This window comes from Sciurus vulgaris, assembly GCF_902686455.1.
Source record: "Sciurus vulgaris genome assembly, chromosome: 5".
Taxonomy (NCBI): Eukaryota; Metazoa; Chordata; class Mammalia; order Rodentia; family Sciuridae; genus Sciurus; species Sciurus vulgaris.
In genome coordinates, this window is record NC_136465.1 from 6,300,249 (window position 1) to 6,319,782 (window position 19,534).

At 40.5% G+C, this 19,534-nt stretch overlaps 2 pseudogenes across 2 annotated transcripts in view; one reads left to right on the forward strand and one right to left on the reverse strand.

Annotated features, from left to right (window-relative positions):
* Window positions 1-6,285: 6,285 nt before the first annotated feature.
* LOC306662318 (ubiquitin carboxyl-terminal hydrolase 17-like) overlaps window positions 6,286-19,534 on the reverse strand; it is a 189,034-nt pseudogene continuing 175,785 nt past the window's right edge. The window contains exon 2 of the transcript in view: window positions 6,286-6,690. The product of the transcript in view is annotated as a ubiquitin carboxyl-terminal hydrolase 17-like (transcript). The remainder of the gene's footprint in view (window positions 6,691-19,534) is intronic.
* The window catches only part of LOC306662151 (ubiquitin carboxyl-terminal hydrolase 17-like protein 6), a 56,785-nt pseudogene continuing 44,004 nt past the window's right edge, over window positions 6,754-19,534 (forward strand). The window contains exon 1 of the transcript in view: window positions 6,754-6,849. The product of the transcript in view is annotated as a ubiquitin carboxyl-terminal hydrolase 17-like protein 6 (transcript). The remainder of the gene's footprint in view (window positions 6,850-19,534) is intronic.

Below are 19,534 nucleotides of genomic sequence, written 5' to 3' on the forward strand. Positions count from 1 at the left end.
GAGAGATGAAAGAGCAAATGCAGGCATTGAATGATGAGATGAAAGAGCAAATGCAAGCATTAAATAGTCACACCAATCAGCTGAAAGAGCCAATATGGGAAGCAAAAGATGATTTCAATAAAGAGTTAGAGATACTGAAAAAAAACCAAACAGAAATCCTTGAAATGAAGAAAACAGTAAACCAAATTAAAAACTCCATAGAAAGCATAACCAATAGAATAGAACACCTGGAAGTCAGGACTTCAGATATTGAAGAAAAAATATTTAATCTTGGAAATAAAGTTGACCAAACAGAGAAGATGGTAAGAAATCATAAACAGAATCTACAAGAACTATGGTATATCATGAAAAGGCCAAATTTAAGAATTATTGGGATGAGGAAGGCTTAGAGAAATAAACCAAAGGAATGAACAATCTGAAGAATGAAATGGAAAATCAAGTACAAGAGGATTATAAGACTCCAAATGCACAAAATTACAACAGACCCACACCAAGGCACATTGTTATGAAAATACCTAACATAGAAAATAAAGACAGAATTTTGAAGGCTGAGAGAAAAGCATCAAATTACATTCAGGGAAAAACAAATACTGATATGAGCACATTTTTCAATCCATACCCTAAAAGCTAGAAGGGCCTGGAACAACATTTACCAAGCCCTGAAAGAAAACTGATGCCAACCAAGAATCTTATACCCCGCAAAACTTACCTTCAGATTTGATGACAAAATAAAAACTTTCCATGATAAACAAAAGCTAAAAGAATTTACAAAAAGAAACCCGGTATTACAGAACATTCTCAGCAAAATATTCCATGAGGAAGAGATAAAAAATAATGATGTAAATGAGCAAAGAGAGGAACTAGCCTAAAGGAATAGTCAAATAAAGGAGAAAACAAGTCATGTCAAAAATCCAAAATGAGTCAAATGACTGGGAATACTAATTATATCACAATAATAACCCTGAATGTTAATGGCCTGAACTCATCAATCAAAAGACATAGACTGGCAGATTGGATTAAAAAGAAAAATCCAACAATATGCTGCCTGCAAGAGACTCATCTCATAGAAAGAGATACCCATGGACTAAAGGTGAAAGGATGGGAAAAAATATACCATGCACACGGACACAGCAAAACAGCTGGGGTATCCATCCTCATTTCAGATAATGTGGACTTCAAGCCAAAACTAGTCAAAAGGGATAAAAAAGGACATTTCATACTGCTTAAGGGAAGCAAAAATCAGCAAGACATAACAATCATATATATGTATGCCCCAAACATTGACTCATCCATGTACGTCAAAAGAATCCTTCTCGATTCCAGAAATCAAATAGACCACAACTCAATAATACTAGGCGATTTTAACCTACCTCTCTCACCACTGGACAGATCTTCCAAACAAAAATTGAACAAAGAAACCATAGATCTCAATAACACAATCAACAATTTAGACTTAACAGACATATATAGAATGTACCATCCAACGAAGAGTGAATACACTTTCTTCTCAGCAGCACATGGATCCTTCTCTAAAATAGACCATATTTTATGCCACAAAGCTAATGTTAGCAAATACAAGAAGATAGAGATACGACCTTGTATTCTATCAGATCATAATGGATTGAAGTTAGAAATAAGTGACAGAGTAAAAAACAAACTTCTCCAACACCTGGAGATTAAATAATATGATATTATATGATGAATGGACAGCAGAAGACGTAAGGAGGGAAATAAAATATTCTTAGAAGTAAAGGAGAAAAAGACACATCATATCAAAATCTCTGGGACACTATGAAAGCAGTTCTTAGAGAAAAATTTATTTCATAGAGTGCATTCAATAAAAGAAGAAAAAAAATCAACAAATAAATGAGATAACACTATGGATCAAAGCCCTAGAAAAAGAAGAGCAGACCAACACCAAAAATAGTAGGAGACAGGAAATAGTTAAAATCAGAGCTGAAATCAATGAAATTGAAACAAAATAAACAATGGAAAAAATTAACAAAATAAATAGTTGTTTCTTTGAAAAAATAAACAAAATTGATAAAACCTTAGCCACACTAACAAAGAGAAGGAGAGAGAAAACTCAAAATGCTAAAATTCAGAATGAACAAGGAAATATCACTACAGACATGAGGAAAATACAAAACATAATTAGAAGTTATTTTGAAAATATATACTCCAACAAAATAGAAAATCTCAAAGAAATCAGCAAGTTTCTAGAGACATATGAATCACCTAAACTGAACCAGGAGGACATACACAATTTAAACAGATCAAATTCAACTAATGAAATAGAAGGAGTCATCAAAAGCCTACCAACAAAGAAAAGTCCGGGGCCAGATGGGTTCTCAGCCAAGTTCTACAAAACCTTTAAAAAGAGCTCATTCAGATACTCCTCAAATTATTCCAAGAAGAGGAGGAAATCCTCCCAAATTCATTCTATGAAGTCAATATCACCCTGATACCTAAACCAGAGAGAGACACATCAAGGTAAGAAAATTTCATACCAATATACTTAATGAACATCGACACAAAAATTCTCAACCAAATTGTAGCAAATCGCATACAAAAATATATTAAAAAGATAGTGCACCATGATCAAGTGGGTTTTATCCCAGGGATGCAAGTTTGGGTCAACATCCGGAAATCAATAAATGTCATTCACTATATCAACAGTCTTAAAGTCAAGAATCACATGATTATTTTGATAGATGCAGAAAAAGCATTTCTTTAAATACAGCATCCCTTCATGCTCAAACCAAAAATAGGGATAGTGGGAACATGCATTAACATTGTAAAGGCCATCTATGCTAAGCCTATGGCTAAAATCATTCAAATGATGAAAAACTGAAATCATTCCCCCTAAAAACTAGAGCAAGGCAGGAATGTCCTCTTTCACCACTACTATTCAACATTGTCCTTGAAACTCTGCCCAGAACAATTAGACAGACAAAAGAAACTAAGGGGATACAAATAGGAAAAGAAGAAATCAAACTATCCCTATTTGCTGATGACATGATTATATATTTAGAGAAACCAGGAAATTCCACCAGAAAACTCTTAGAACTCTTAAGTGAATTCAGTAAATAGCAGGTTACAAGATCAATGCTCATAAATCTAATGCATTTTTATACGTAAGTGATGAATCTTCAGAAAGAGAAGTTAGGAAAACTGCCCCATTCACAATAGCCTCGAAAAAAATAAAATACTTGGGAATCAATCTAGAGGTGAAAGACCTCTACAATGAGAACTACAGAACAATAAAGAAAGAAATTAAAGAAAACCTTAGACAATAGAAAGATCTCCCATGTACTTGGATAGGTAGAACTAATATGGTCAAAATGGCCATACTAACAAAAGTGCAATACAGATTCAATGCAAATCCAATTAAAATCTCAATGATGTACCTTACAGAAATGGAGCAAGCAATCATGAAATTCATCTGGAAGAATAAGAAACCCACGGTAGCTAAAACAATTCCTAGCAGAAAGAGTGAAGCAGGAGGTATTGCAATACAAGAATTTCAACAATACTACAAAGCAATAGTAACAAAAATGGCCTGGTATTGGTACCAAAATAGAGAGGTAGATCAATGGTACCGAATAGAGGACATGGACACAAACCCAAATAAATACAATTTTCTCATACTAGACAAAGGTGCCAAAAATATGCAATGGAGAAAAGATAGCCCTTTCAACAAATGGTGCTGGGAAAACTGGAAATCCATATGCAACAGAATGGAACTAAACCTCTATATCTCACCCTGCACAAAAATCAACTCAAAATGGAACAAGGACCTCAGAATCAGACCAGAGACCCTTCATCTAATAGAAGAAACAGTAGGTTTTAATCTATAACTTTTTGCCTTAGGATCAGACTTCTTTAACAGGACCCCCATAGCACAAGAAATAAAAGCAAGAACCAACAACTGGAATAGACTCAAAATAAAAACTTTCTCTCAGCAAAGGAAACTATCAGCAATGTGAAGAGAAGCCTACAGAGTGGCAGAAAATCATTGCCATTCATACTTCATATAGTGACTGATTTCCAGGGTATATAAAGAACTCAAAAAACTCTACACAAAGAATACAAATAACCCAATCAGCAAACGGGCTAGGGAAATGAACAGACACTTCACAGAAGAAGATCTACAAACAACCAACAAACATATGAAAAAATGTTCACCATCTTTAGTAATAAGAGAAATGAAAATCAAAACTATCCTAAAATTCCATCTCACCACAATTAGAATGGCGATTATCAAGAATACAAGCAACAATAGGTGTTGGAGAGGATGTGGAGAAAAAGGTACACACATACATTGCTGGTGGGTTTGCAAATTAGTGCAGCCACTCTTGAAAGCAGTATGGAGATTCCTCAGAATGTTTGGAATGGAACCACCATTTGATCCAGTTATCCCATTCACTGACCTATACCCAAAGGACTTAAAATCAACAAACTACAGAGATACAGCCACATCAATGTTCATAGCTGCTCAATTCACAGTAGCCAGACTTTGGAACCAACCTAGATGTCCCTCAATTGATGACTGGATAAAGAAACTGTATATATATATATATATATATATATATATATATATATATATATATATACACACATACACACACACAATGGAATATTACTGAGCCATAAGGAATAATAAAATTATGGCATTGGCAGGCAAATGGATGGAATTGGAGAATATCATACTAAGTGAGATAAGCCAATCTCAAAAAATAAAAGGACGAATGATCTCGCTGATAAGCAGATGATGACACATAATGGTGGGCAAGAGGGGAGAATAATGGAGGAAGGAAGGACTGTATAGAGGGAAAAGAGGAGTGAGGGGGTGGGGGGAAGGTAAAAAATAACAGAATGAATCATACACCATTACCCTATGTAAATTTATGATTACACTAATGGTATGCTTTTACTCAATGTACAAACAGAGAAACAATATGTAACTCACTCGTTTACAATAAAGAAAAAAAGAGACATGAGGTGACTTTATACAGGGTGCATTGTAAAAAGAAAATAGCAACTATTGTCTCATGACTAAATGACAGAGAAAAAGGATCCACTTATTCTCACCAACATGAAAGAATAAACATTGGAGGTAGTAGACTTCGTAATATGTACAAGTATCAATACAATGCATGGTACATTATAGGCACAAAGAATTATCATATCTCAATTGAAACAAGATAAAGGGGTCACAATTACAGCTTCCATATAATTTCCTTTTGAAATTTACTTTTCACTCGCTCTATTTCACACTTCAGAGAATTACAAGTTCTAATGCTCTTGAAATAAGTGTGTCATATCAAATAATTTAATGAACATATTAATTATACAAATGTTACAATTTCCCACTGGTTTCCCTTGATCCTCAGATCTGAGAATTATCATAAATTTGAAAAACTCTAAACAATTTTTATCTGCATTTGTGTTCTACTCTAACTTATCAGACCCAGAGTGTCCTGGCAGCTTGGCTCCTACATCTCTTTTAGTGATACCTGTTCATGGAGAATGGGTCACATGGGGGCCTTCAGTCAGAAGACAGAAGAGTGGCAGGCAGAAGGCCTCACCAGCAGTGGGGGGCCCAAAGACTGAGGAAGCCGAGGGACTCCTGGGAGAATATTTGGAGCTGTGTAGGTGGGCATGTCACCATTTGACATTCGAGCCCATCATTATCCAGGGAACTCAGGGGTCCCAGAATAATTCTGAAGACCTGGATGTAAATTGCAGTTGCACCTCTAACATTTGAAATTTAGAATTCTGGCCCCTACGTTCATGTGGAGAATTCTGAGGAGGATCTAGACAGAGTCTACCCATCTCCAGCATTTTGTGGGTTCTGTGTGTGTGTGTGTGTGTGTGTGTGTGTGTGTGTGTGTGTGTGTGTGTGTGAGGGCACCTGGGCTCATCCTCGTACTGGATTGCTAGAACACCACCGCAACCTCTTGCCCTGCTTTTTCTTCCTTTAGGTGACTCTGGCCCTTCCTCTAACACAAGTGTTCACAGACCCTCCACTGACTGTGCTCTTGGTAGCCTTCTTAGGCTTGTATATTTCCTGGTTATCATAAATTCTCTACCCTCCTCTGTGTTTTGACTGGTGAGTGGTGACTCCATTGGGAGGCAGAGTGAATTCTACTTTCCTGGGGTTGGAGTCAGACTTTGGTTGTTTCTGCTCTTGGAGGAACTTCCACAGATCTAAGGTGAGTTATCTGGCAGCTGGGCCCCCAGGGGCTCCTCTGACTGCATTAAGTGGCTAAAGGAGTCCCCCTAGAGCTCCCCTTGGGCAGCTCCCAAGCCTGTGTCTTCAGGCCCAAGAGTACTTGGTTCCCTGTCTAGTGACATGATCCCACTGTCAGGTTCAAGTTCACTCTTCTGGACATAAAAGAGGATATATGCACACTGACTCAGGACACAAGTATTGTCACAGGCCACTACCTTAGCATGGTCCATTTTATACCACTGGCCATTCCCAGCTTTTATGTAGCAATAGTAATGTCCACTGTGACAGCTCACTCCAGCATGGACCAGCACCACATAGAGGGCACAGGCCAGCAGGCCACTGCTCTGCTGAGCCATGTACGGCTGCATGTCAAGACATTCAGTATAGTGCACCTGCTTAGCAATTTTGTCACCTGTGAGACCTGAGAACCGTTTCAGTACAAGCATGAGAACCTTTGAGGCAGTCTGCAGGCTCAAAGTCTTGCAGGCTGGCATCTTCTTCAGACAAACACCACAATGGACATTTTCCCCCTCTACCCATTCAGGCTTCACCAAATGCTCCAAGGTTTGCTGCACACTCTGAGGTGCCAGGATGTCCAGGGTGATGTCCAGGTAGGGGTCAAAAGTGTCTGAAAGGCTGTGGCAGCAGAAACACTTGATTTGTGATCTCCATCACCCTCCAATTATTTGGTGCATGAGGGTGATGTCCTGGGAGCGAGCCCTGGCTGGTTGTGCCCACACAGACATGTTTATGCAGGGCATTGAGGGTGAATAGCAGAAATCATGGGCATCTTCCTGCTGCCATGAGTGGAAGTCAGCAGCCAATGCAGGGAGGGGCTGAACGACATCCCTAGGGTGATGGAGAGCCCATGTCATGTGAACTTGCATCACACATAGCATGCAAGAGGAGGACATGTTTGGGAGGGCTCTTGGGACAGGATGAAGTTGGCCAGAAGAGGGGTGTATGTCAGACACTGTGGTACGGCATTCACGTAGCAAGTGTTTCCCATGTTCTGCAGCCCAGCCCCAGCCCCAGAAGATCTCTGATAGCTCAGAGATTGTTTCTCCCTAGGAACCAGCTGTGTCCCCACATGAGCCTATTTGTTATTCAAGCATGCATTAGTGCAAGGTGACAATGGTGACTCTGCAGGTAGGTAAAAACTCAAAGGGACTTTAGCATCAGCTGCTTTTGATGAACATGTCGGTTTCACAAAGGCATCAAACAGAGACTTACCTCCACATTGGGATGAAGCTGCCCCATTGTCTCCAGGAGCACTGACCACAGGGTTTCCCAGCTGGGATCTCAAGAGGAGGAAAGCTTCTCCTTCTGAGCTGGTCTTCAAATGACAGTCTTCTCCAAGTTTCCAGCCCTTTTACAGCTCAGCCTTTCCACCACACCCACTGACTCAGTGTCAGATCCACCAATCACCTCTAAGCACTTAAATGGATTAGGATTTTGGATGTGGTCAATTCCCTTGTGGGAGAGACTCCTTGACTCCTTTCTCTGATTTGTGGATCCCAGGAGCATAGAATCTGATTCAATTATAAGGATTGTTCATGAATATCCTGAGGTCATAATTAGACAAAGCAAACCAACAAACCAACATTTCTGGTAGTTCTGCTCAGTTGGTGTGATGGGAATACTTTTGAATTCGGTCTCATAAAACATGGAAAATGAAGAATACAGGACAAAGTCTTGTTTGTTGTTTGTGTGTGTGCACATTCTTTTAGCATTTGAGGCATGTACAGTTTCATATTGGTAATATTTCAAAGGGAGTACTGTTTGCATTTATTAAAAGTGTTTCTACATTTTAAACCACTTTACAGAGAAAATGACACATTTCAATTCCTTACCTTCTCAATGAACCAAGTCATGTTGGAAGTTTTTCCTGATTCATTTCCATGGTGGTTTTGAATTCAAAAGGAAGTCATTTGGGAATATGCCTGCCTGTCTTTGGCAGAAATAACAAGGAGGCATGTGGCATCAGTTAGGATAAGTTTTCAATTAAGTTCAAGTTAACATTCCTTCTAATTTTCATGTATCATGTGTACAGATTTCTCCACTCAAATTCCAGTACTCATGTAGGGTCATAAATAATTTATTTTATTTATTTTTATGTGGTGCTGAGAATCAAACCCAATGTCTCACTCATGGTAAGCAAGCCCTCTACAACTAAGCTACGAACTTAGCCCCATAAATAATTTAAATAAGATTAATGTACGAAGGTTTTTAATTCTATGGTTCTTTACCTCTCAAATTTAATTTTTCAGTGGAATTATCTGGAACATAGCTAGGAATGGATATCTGTACCTCTGAAAGGTGACAATGCAAATGATTCCACTAGTTCTCCAGGGCTTTCTGTCATTTAATCTCCCACTCCCTTAAATTGATTATGATGATCAGGAGAAGGGTGGAAGAGAAAGGATTTGTAGGTTCTTTTTCTTGTGAATGCAAAGAATGAGATCCAGTGTCACAGAGCAGGAGAACAAAATAAGAGGACACATGAAACTAAAGAAGGAAAGCAGGGGTGGGTTGCTGCGAGATGGCTGCTGTCTAGGGCCTTGTATGGTGATATGAGAGGGGAGTTATTCATCCGAAAGACCAAGGACTGCTGATTTGAAAGTGGTGGTCTCTGAATCCAGTCACACCTGCTCAGTCAGGGTGTTGATTCCTCGGGATTAGCTCAGGGTTCTGAGCACACTGTCAGGCTCCAATGGAGGTGCTGGTCAGGAGGCGTCCAGTCCACCTGTCGTCAGTGGCAGAAAGGCAGAAGCCAAATGCAGCATGAGGAGGGGTCCTTAGGCCTATCTGCTTGGCAAGTTTCTCTCTCCCGCTCTGGCTATCACAGGGCATCCTGTTCATGCTGTCATATTTTGTGTATCATTTAATTTTTTCATGAATATTTTCTGCATGTTTCTCAACATAAGAAGTATTTGTGACTTACCAACCATGATGGTGGAGGATTTCCCGAGGGGCTGGCATGCACACAGCTCCTGGTGGCCTCCAGCTTTGCCTGTGGCGGCACCTTGGACAAAATCACCTCTTTAAATGCTCCCATTTCCCCTCTGTAAACAATGAGATCCTCTGCCTGTAGGGGAGGTTCAAGGAAGTTTCCCTTGTGCAACAAAGCCTGTAAAAAATGTGACATTGCCTCATGTGCCCACAAGCATCTATTGCAGGCCTGGAATTGGGGGGCATCTTTCCATTCAGAGTCACTACCTGCTGGGCCAGGGAAACTCCAGCCCAGGAGCTGACTTCATATGGGGAGAGGTTGTGGATGGCACTCCTTCCCCAACCCCAGCAGCCCTACCCTGATTCCCTTCAGATTCTGAGCCCAGCAACAGTGCTTGTTAAAAACAGGCTCAGCAGAATTATTCTTCTCTCTGAAGGCCTGGACATGAGAAATGTTCCAAGTGCCCTTGGGGCAGTAGGGAAGCCTGACCCAATGTAGGAGATGTGGTGAAGATCATGGTCCTCCTAGGAACTGCAGAATTCTATGTCCTCCATAGAGCTTGGAAACAACTCTGGCTGGGGCTTTCATGCCTTGTTGGCCAGGAGATTTGAGGATGATGACCTCCATAGAACAGGATCTCTTTATGTGAATCTATGTGTCTGGACTTCCATGGGTCCTGGAAAGAGAGAGCTGTCAGAAGAAGAAAGTGGTTTGAAACAGGGCCAGGGATTGCTGTTGGACCAGAACAGTGTGGGGACACCTTGACTGAGGTAGAGACACTCCTAACTCCTCCCTGCCACAGAGTCCCCAGAAGTATTTAGTCACATATGCAGAAGGTATGCCCTATGGGCTTCCAAGAAGGACCACTCAAACGACAGCCACAGCCTGCTCCTCCATGTGGACTCAGAAGACACACCTGAATCTCCTGTGAATCCAGGCCCTAGAAGCTCTCACAATCTGGCTCTCCTCTTATGATGTTGTTCTGGGTCCCGCCCAGTCTAGAATTCTGCTACTTATTTTCCCATCCAGTGTAATTTTAGATCTTCTTCTTCTGTGTTCCCAAGACACTGGGGAAACTCCAACAAGCAGTAGAGGAGCCAGGGCTTTCCTAGAAGAGAGGGACTACTAAAATTGCTCAGAAGGTCAGATGGAACTCTCTGATTTCACCAGATCTCCAGGCTTGTGTGCACATCAGTAAATTTAGGAAATTTCCAAATACTCAGGCTGACCTAGAAAGCCCCCTATGCCAATTTGCTAACAAAGGTGACCCAACACCCCTCACTTGACTTAGAAAATGACAGGTTCTCTGATTGTAAGTGAAACCTCCCCCAACCATCCCAGGTGGGATGGAGTTGCTACTCATCACCTGAATTTATTTGACTAAAAAGGAATAGCACCAAACACCCAGGAAGAACCAGGATCTCAGGAAATTTTGTTGCCATGTAGGAAGACTTGAGGTTGTGCTAGGATTTCCTGGGACCCCAATTTGATTTCAAAATTTGGTGTCACATGGGTTTTTCCTGGAAGGATCCCAATTGTAGGATGCTCAATAATCTCTCACCAGTATGTGGAAGAGTTGAGAAGTTGTTTCCATAAACTGGAACATACAATGTTAGCACTGATACTACCAGTTATTGGTGATGAGTTCTGCTTCCTCCAATGTTGAAGTGTGAACATTAAAGTAGAGTGCTGAGGCAGGTGTATGAAGCAGGTTTACTTCAAGTTAGAACACAGATGTCCCATGGGAGGGAGAAGGGGCCATGGCTGGTATTCTGGTAACCCAGGAAGTGAGAGTGCCCTGCCCCTTTTACAACAAATGTTTCCTTTTTTCTCCTGTATTCTTCTCTCTTATCTCATTTATTTCCACCCCCTCCTGCATAGTGACTGGGATATGTCAGTGTAATGGCCAGGGTGGTGTTGAGCAGGTGAACTTGGAGGGCCAAGTTGGAGTGCCAGGCAGGAGGGAAGTGGCAGCCCAGGGGGTATTGATTAGTAGATCTCTGTCTTCTCAGGAGCTGCTTCATTAACAACCTTTTTGGGAATGGCTGTATCAAAGGGATCTGGAGACATGATCATTCCAATCTCTCAGGAGCTCAGATTGTCCAACTTCCCAGACTCAGATCATCCTCCATTTTCTTGATCTGACCTGATCACCTATTGCATTCTTACTGCCTGTCTTTAATTCTGGCTTCATTCCCTCCTCTAGTTTTAGGAACTTCTTATTGCTGTAAGGAAATGGGACAATGACAGCTGTGGCGGCTTACAGCTGTAATGGGGCAGAGTGAGGCAAGGAGATTGGAGTTCCCTTTTAGAAATCAGGTAGGTGTGGGATCTATACTAAATCTCTGGTTGGGGAAGAACAGGTCACAATGTCATCTGGGGGTGCTGCTTCTATGAGTGAGAGACAAAAGGACATGAGTTCTGAAATGAGATGAAATCAAAATAAATGTTGCAGCATCTGGAACATGTCAATATATATCATGAATGTGATAGAAGTCAATAATCTCTCACCAGTAGGTGGAAAAGCTGAGAAGATGTTTCCATAACAAGGTGTAACAAAGACTGCAGAGGTCAAGACCTTTATGTGAGAATGTAAATCTTTAACACTGTCAGAGTTATCAGGAATGAACACAAAACATTTAATTTTTAATGTCATATATATCCCCATAAAATATAGTTAAGCTTTTTAATGTTATCTGATTTTTGCAAAATATCCTTTTATTGGTGCATCCTCTGGTTCAGCAAAGATTCCTTTATTTTGATACTTATGCTAAATGATCTACTTACATACATTGATTAGGCCTGTCTGTGTAGGAGGTTAATAAGATCTGTAGTCCTTACACTGACTAAAAGTTTATCAGTCTGGCAGTTTCTCTTGCTAGTTATTAGGTACTCTTGCCTACAAATCTCTTTTGTAGCCTCTAGTCTTACTTTTCCTTAGGTGCTAATACAAGTGTTCATCTTAAGTTATATTTAAGTATTGTTTCTTCTTTGAAATGTCCAGGAATGGCTGTGGTTTCTTTTTTAACTGTTTTGCTAGGTGTTTAAGATCAAGCTGGTCAAATTGACCTCATTCCTATCTGTAGTTAAGCATCAGTTGGATTCTCACACGGGAGGCTGCAGCAATTGGCCAACTGAGTCCCAGCTGATTCAAACTTGGGGAGTTTAATTCCTGCCCAGGTTTCTGCTTTTTCATTCACCATGCCTGGAGACTGAGCCTCCTCTTCAGGCATTGTACAACAAAGGATCACAGATGCTGAAGTCTAAAATGAAGTAAACCCTTGTTGAGGGATTTATCTTTAGGGTATTTTGTCAGACAAATGATAAGTAGAGATGGACTTTTAAGAATGACTGGATTACGGCCTCCAGTGCCTGCAGCAGGTGTCGGGCACTGAAGGAATGCATGGACCGATCTCTCGCCTGAGGGTGAGGACCAAGTATTGACTATGTAATGAAAATGAAACCAGAGGTGGATTCCAAAGTAATAATTGGAAACTGATTTCTCATAATAACACCAATCATTTATTGTTCCCTGTGAGTCATTAACAAAACGTCTAGAAAATGAAGTGCGTGCGAGGAGTCCACCACTGGGTATCAAATATCATCATTTTCAAGTCATAGATTGTTCTTTCCAAACTCCAGAGAGGAAGAGAAACCCCTGGACATTTTAAGGCAAACTGAAATCCTACCATTCATCTCACAATAATGTGCTTCTTACAAACACTTGAATCCCTCAAAGGCATTTATTTTAACAGATGCATCTCTAAGTATAGTGGTAAAAAAAAATCCTGCAGATCACTGCAACACAAATTCATAGAAATCAATATCGTCTAATGTCATCTTGCATTTCTAATCTACCAAGTGCCTAAAACCCATTTAAAGTGTTGATTTTGTGAGCCTGCATCTAAGCAAGTATTAGCTTAGAAAGATTGGCACAGACATCCAGGCAAGTAGCATTTATCTAGGACACAAGGACTCGCAAATCAGGAACATGGATTACAGTCAGGTGACGCAAATGTGTGAGTCAAGTTTTAACAGGAATTTCCACAGGGAATAGGTGAGTGGCATCAGGTGAGGCATTGGATCACATGGGCACAGGGAAGTATCCAATGTCCCTCCCTCCCTTTCCTCTGGCATCCAGGACATTGCCTCTGCTCCTGGGCTGTTTGTCCATTAGCCACTTGCCTGAAAACCTGCTGGCAGAGCAGAGGAGGACAGCTGGACTTCAGGTGTGATTCTTGTCCAAAGTGTTCTTCAGATCATTGTTGGGGGAAATAGTAGAAGAGAAACAGAAAATGATGAAGGTTTAGGTCCTTGGGTGAGGGTTGTTTGATTTAAATAGTGAGTGTTTGCATTCAGAAATCATTCAACATTTTATTGACTGTGGAAAGATTCAAATTTCAGAGGGAACAAGCTCCACCATTCTGAGTTCTATGGGTAGGTGGAGGAGTCATATGGAAACTGGTCATTTTTACTTTGGGCAATTTAAGAATTTAAATGTGAACAAATTAATGGGATTCAGCCTGATACTTCCATCCATGCACATGTCAGTGTTTTCTCCTGTTCATCCATCCTTCTACACATTTCCCCGCCCCTCTCTTTTCAATCACTGTCTCTCACTCCAGATGCCCCTTCCCAGTCCCCTGGTGGTCCTCCCTCTACCTTTGGATCATGTTCTTTCCTTCAGTTTCCACATATGAGAGGAAACACTGGAGCCTTATCTCTCTGTGTCTAGGATGTGGTGTCTTCCAGTTCCAGGGAAGCCCCTGATCATGACAGGATTTACCTCCTTCATGCTGAATATAAGTGCTTAGTTTACTTCTGCTTTTTTCCTTGTGTCCTCATCAGTTGGGTAAATATACAGGTTAACTCTGGCCCCACAGAATGTTTTAAATGTCCCTGCCTTTCAACACCACGGGGGCATTTCAGAAGCATTGTTTTTGGAACTTCTTTAATCATCTGCTAATAAGCTGGAGTTGTGGCTCTGTTGTAGAAGGCGTCCCTGGTACATGGAAGGCCTGGAGTTCAACACTTAGCACCACATATAAATGAATAGAATTTTAAAGAATCCACTGACAACTAAAAAATCTTAAACCAAAATTTTTAAAAGTCTGGTAAAACTCAGCAATGATCCTATGGAGCCATGGATGTTCCTTGGAAGAATCTTTATTTGTAATGGTTCAATTATATTCTTGTTTCTTCAATATATACTGAGGTCAGTTTTGGAAGGTCATGTGTGACCAGAAATTTGGCTATTTCCTCTGGATTTTCTAATTTATTAGCATAGATTTTTTGTACATGCTGTTCCCCGACATGCTAGATTTGAGGGTCTGGGTTGAGAAATCAACTGAGATACAAATTAGTTTCTTCCTATATGTAATCTGATTTTTTCCTCTCACAGCCTTTATAATTTTGTCCTTATTCTGTATTCTAGGCATTTGCCATGATGTGGGTCTGTTATAATTTTGCACATTTAGTGTCCTGTAAGCCTCTTGTATTTGATTCTCCATTTCATTCTTTAGCATTGGGAAATTTTGTTGGTCTATTGCATTGAAAAGAATGTGCATTCCTTTGGTTTGTATCTCCATGCCTTCATCAATCCTGACAAATTTTCAATTTGGTCTTTTCGTGTTATCCCTTAATTCTTGGAAGCTCTATTCCTGGTTTTTTAACATTTCCCCATGTTTACCTCTATGTTGAAGATTATATATTTTGTCTTAGTTGCCTGAGGTTCTGTCATCCAATTGGCCTAATCTGTTGGTGATGCTTTCTACTGCATTTTTAGATTGGTTTATTAGTTCCTTTATTTTTGTTTGTTTTTTCCCCAGAATCTCTATCTCTTTATTGAAATAATCTTCTGCTATCTGTGTTTGCTCTCTCACATCATCCTTTACTTTCAGATGAAGTTAATTATGTACATACTAAACTTCTCTTCTGACATTTCTTCTGCAGTGTTATCAATGGATCCTATTACTGGAGTATGTTGGTTTGCTCAAGGTGACTTTGTCCCTTGCTTTCTCATGTCATTTGTGCATCTACCCATCTAGTAGTTATGGATCTGAGGCAACAGAGTTTCTACTCTGTGGACTTGTACTGTCCCTCTGTTTCTAGTACACTGCTGTTTAGGTGGAAACAAATAATAACAAAAACCAAGCAAACAATTCACAGCATTAAACCAACTATTTCCTTCTATCATGTCTACAATGTTTAGTATCACAAGAAGCAAATTATATGACCACTCATGCCTATAATAAAAAGAGCAAGTTTGCAAAACGTTTACATTTTTAAATGGTGGACTGGGAAAAAACAGAAGTGATACAGACTGTAATGATTATGAGGGAGGAGGAGAGGAGGCAGAAGTGAGGAATTAAAAGCAGAGTGAAAGAGAGAACAATAGAGATTGGCTGTAAGCACAAGAAAAGAAGGAATCAAGGGAAACAGCTAGGCAGGAGAAAAATATACATGAAGCAAAAACTTTAAAGGAAAATCAAGAAATAAAAGAATAAAAAACAAGACTACAATATACTAAGTAAACATCCTAGTGCATAAAGAACTAATCCTTGTGAAATAATTGGCTTCAAGAATGCTAGAGATGAGAAGAAGAAAATAGGGAACTGTATAAATGTATAAACTGTATTAATGTACCATTAAGGTCACAGTTAGACAGTGAAAAATAATTTTTAAAAATTCTTGATGCAAAGTTAAAGAATTATTTCCATTTTAGTTCAAAATATTCTCAGCTTCTCTTCTCTGCAGTTTTAGGTGTGGTCTTCTAGGGCATTATGCTCCACTCTCTGTTACTGGAGTGAGAAAGGAAATCCCAGAGGTGGAACTCCTGGAAGCAAGGTTTAGGCTTAGTTAGGCTGGAGACTCTTTGCCAAATGGCAATTGGTCTGGAGATTTTAAATCAGCACACCTCCTGCACCCAGTACTTGCAGGCCATGCTGTATGATTTTACCCCAGGGCTTCCCTTGGTTTCCACTCATTGGGTAGGTGGGTCAATTCTTAGTTCCCTACATCAACTGAAGACACCATGTTTCCTGGTCTCACATTGGGTCTCCAAAGAATTTCTCCTGCCCCCAACCTTCAAAGTTCCCGCCCAGATGTGTCTCTAGCAGTTGGTCCTGCAAGAGTCAGGTTGGAGGGGGAGGAGTAAAGCGAGGTGGATTTCTGACACCAGTTGTCCCTTGTGTAATCCTCTCTCCACATTTGATTTTCTTCTGGACCCTTAAGTGCACTCTGTGTCGTGCAGTGTGTTTATTGGGCCTATATCTGAAGTCAACCTCAGGTTTGCCAGGACTTGGTTTCCTCAGTTGCCAGCCCCCCAGCCACAGCTGCAAAATGGTCCTTTTCTTTTTCCTCCTTATGTCACCTGGAGAGATGGTGGCTTCTTCCTCCACACTTGGATATCATGCGGTGTGTCTTTGTGGTTTGTTGGAAAATGTCCTTGTTGCAATGTCCTTGGTCCCTAAATGCTCTGTCCCCAGGCCTCTGAAAACTGCTGGCTCCTTTAATTCTCTTATCCCTCTGTGATTCTGATGGAGGGACCACTGTGACTGCAACATCCAGCCCAGTGGTGTCAGTGTCTGTGCCACTGGGGAATTTTTTCTTATTTTATCCAACCTCCTGTTTTCCCAGACTGCTTTGTAGGACTAGTTTTAGGATCGATCAAAGTACCCCCTTGTTTTTATTTACCCACATTGTGGAGAAGCTGCCTATCTACTTTCTTATGTTCACTCCACCAAGTCTCCAGAAATGCAGCTTCCTCTATTTTGTCATCCCAGATTTCTCCTTATCATTTTTGAATAACCAACTCTTTCTTGAAAAGTCAGTTGTTCATTTTCAATATTTTAAAAACTGTCTGAATTTCTCTTTCTGTTTATTCCTAGCTTCAGTCCACTGGGATCAGAAAAGAATAGGATATTTTGTCAGTATTTTGAATATGTCAGTTCTTGATTCGGGCCTAATTTATCACACGGACATGCCTAGTCTAAATATTTCCTCTGTTCATTTTTAGTTCAAAGTGGTACAGCCACTTTGGAAAGCAGAATGGAGAATCCTTAGAAAACTTTGTATGGAACCACAATTTGACCCAGCTACCACACTCCTGGGCCTATACCAAAAGCACTTAAAATCAGCATATAACTGTGACACAGCTACCTCAATGTTTATAGCAGCTTAATTTACAAGAAGTAGATTGTGGAACCAATCTAGAAGCCCTTCAATAGATGAATGGATGAAGAAACTATGGTATATATACAAAAATATATACATAAGTGTTGGGGGCCGTGCCATGTTGATCACATCGGCAGCAAGGAGGTTAATTGACATAAGCACACTCAGGTGATTTTCTCGTCCATGCACACAATGTATGCGCATGTGTTCTCGAGCACTAATTGCCTGCTCGGAGCTTCTCGCCTAATCTTTGCGTAAGAGGCGTGGCCTTGCTCTCCGCCTCCTGGAGGTGATATAGGTGTAGGTGGAGTGAGACAGAGACACAGCAGCCATTAGCAGAAAAGCAGTACAAGAAGACACACGCACGGAAGCAGCTAGACACACGCGCGGCAGCAGCCAGAGAGAAGAAGACGCGCGGCAGCAGCTAGAGGGAAGAGTGGCGGCAGCTAGCAGGCGTAGCAAGTCTCTCTTCCTCTAAGCTCTAAACAAAGCCTGTCCTTCTCTCAAGGTCTCTCTTAAGCAAAGTCTCTTTCCTCTGATAAGCAAAGTCTCTCTCTCCTCTCAAAGCAAGCAAACCTCATTTCCTCTATCCTCTATAAACAAACAAGCAAGAAAGCAGTGCACTAAAGAGAAAGATAGAAGTGCCTGTTTCCACTCCACCACCCATGAGACCCGTGCAAGTTGTTGCTGCAAGTGGTGACAAATATCCACGGATTTTGTACCGCAAAGAGCCAGCGACACAAAAGGGATAATTATTTAGCCATAAAGAATAAAATTATGGAATTTGCAGTTAATTGGATGGAGTTGGAAAATATCATGCTAAGTGAAATAAGCCAATCATATAAAAACAAAGCCTGAATAATTTCTCCGATAAGTGGATGATGATATATAATGGGGGATGGGAAAGAGGCAAGAATGGAGGAGGGATGAATTGTGTACAGGAAAATGAGGCGTGGGTAGAGGGTAGGAAAAGAAAATAATAGAATGAGACAAGCATCATTACCCTAAGTACACTTGTGATTACACAAATTGTGTGACTCTACTTGGTGTAAACCACAGAAAGGATAGTTGTAACCCATTTGTGCTCAATGAATAAAAATAAAAAATAATAAAAATTAAAAATCAAATGCATTAATTTTATATTTATGAGAAAGTAATTAAATAGCAGGGTGCTAAAATTAAGTCAGCAAATTGGAATGCAAATTATGAACTTCAAATCTAAGTATGATACGTGACAGATTTTTTTTGAAACATTTATCTGAAACAGCCTCTCCTGACCTCACAGTTGGTCAGATATGAAAATAGTTTGGTTTTCAAATAGTTGTATAAGAGAACTGTATATACCAGTCCTCATGGCCATGATTCTTTCATCACTCAAGGAAATCACTTCCTCTGTTGGCATTCACACACTGTGTTGCAATAGAATTGAACATGTTCTCTAGAATCAGCTACTCGAGGAACAAATGTCTCATTACCAGGCAATGTGTCTGGACTAGGACAGGGTACCACCCTGGGACCAGGTGACTATAGTAGAGAATGGAGAAACATGTGGTAATGGGGCATCACATTTTGTGGAAGAGTTCTGACTATGTGGTCATGGTTCTACCTATCACAAAAAGGCAAGGAAGTGCACATAGGAGGGCATTTGTTTCTCTGAGAATAGGACTTTGTTCTTTTCCATGTGACTAGGAGAATTCTAAATTTGGCACCTGAGGAAGACAGACCTGACTGGAAGGATATGAGACAATGGACAGATTGTTCCACACACCCTCAGCTACATAGATCCTTTAATACTCTGAATGTGAAAAAGCAGCAGAGGGCAGCAGTGGGTCCCAGGGCTCCCTCACCAGAGTAGGAGGATCCCAGGGCAAGTGGAAGCCTGGGTGTGTGGAAAGCCAGGGTCCAACATGGATTAAGGAACCTAGGTTAGATCATAGAGGTTCTGTCTCTATAACTGAGTTGTCCATTCGAATCCCATGATGGCCTAGTCTGGGAACTCCCCATCAGGCCAACTGGTCTGATCTTATGCTGCCAGTGTCTGCTTTACCTGCAAATAAGTATCACATCCAGCCAGGATGTTGTCCACTTTTTGAATCCTGGCTCAGTATCCCATCTCTCAGAATGTGTAGTCCTTCCTACTTGTGCCTCCATCAACTCTGGGTTTTGGG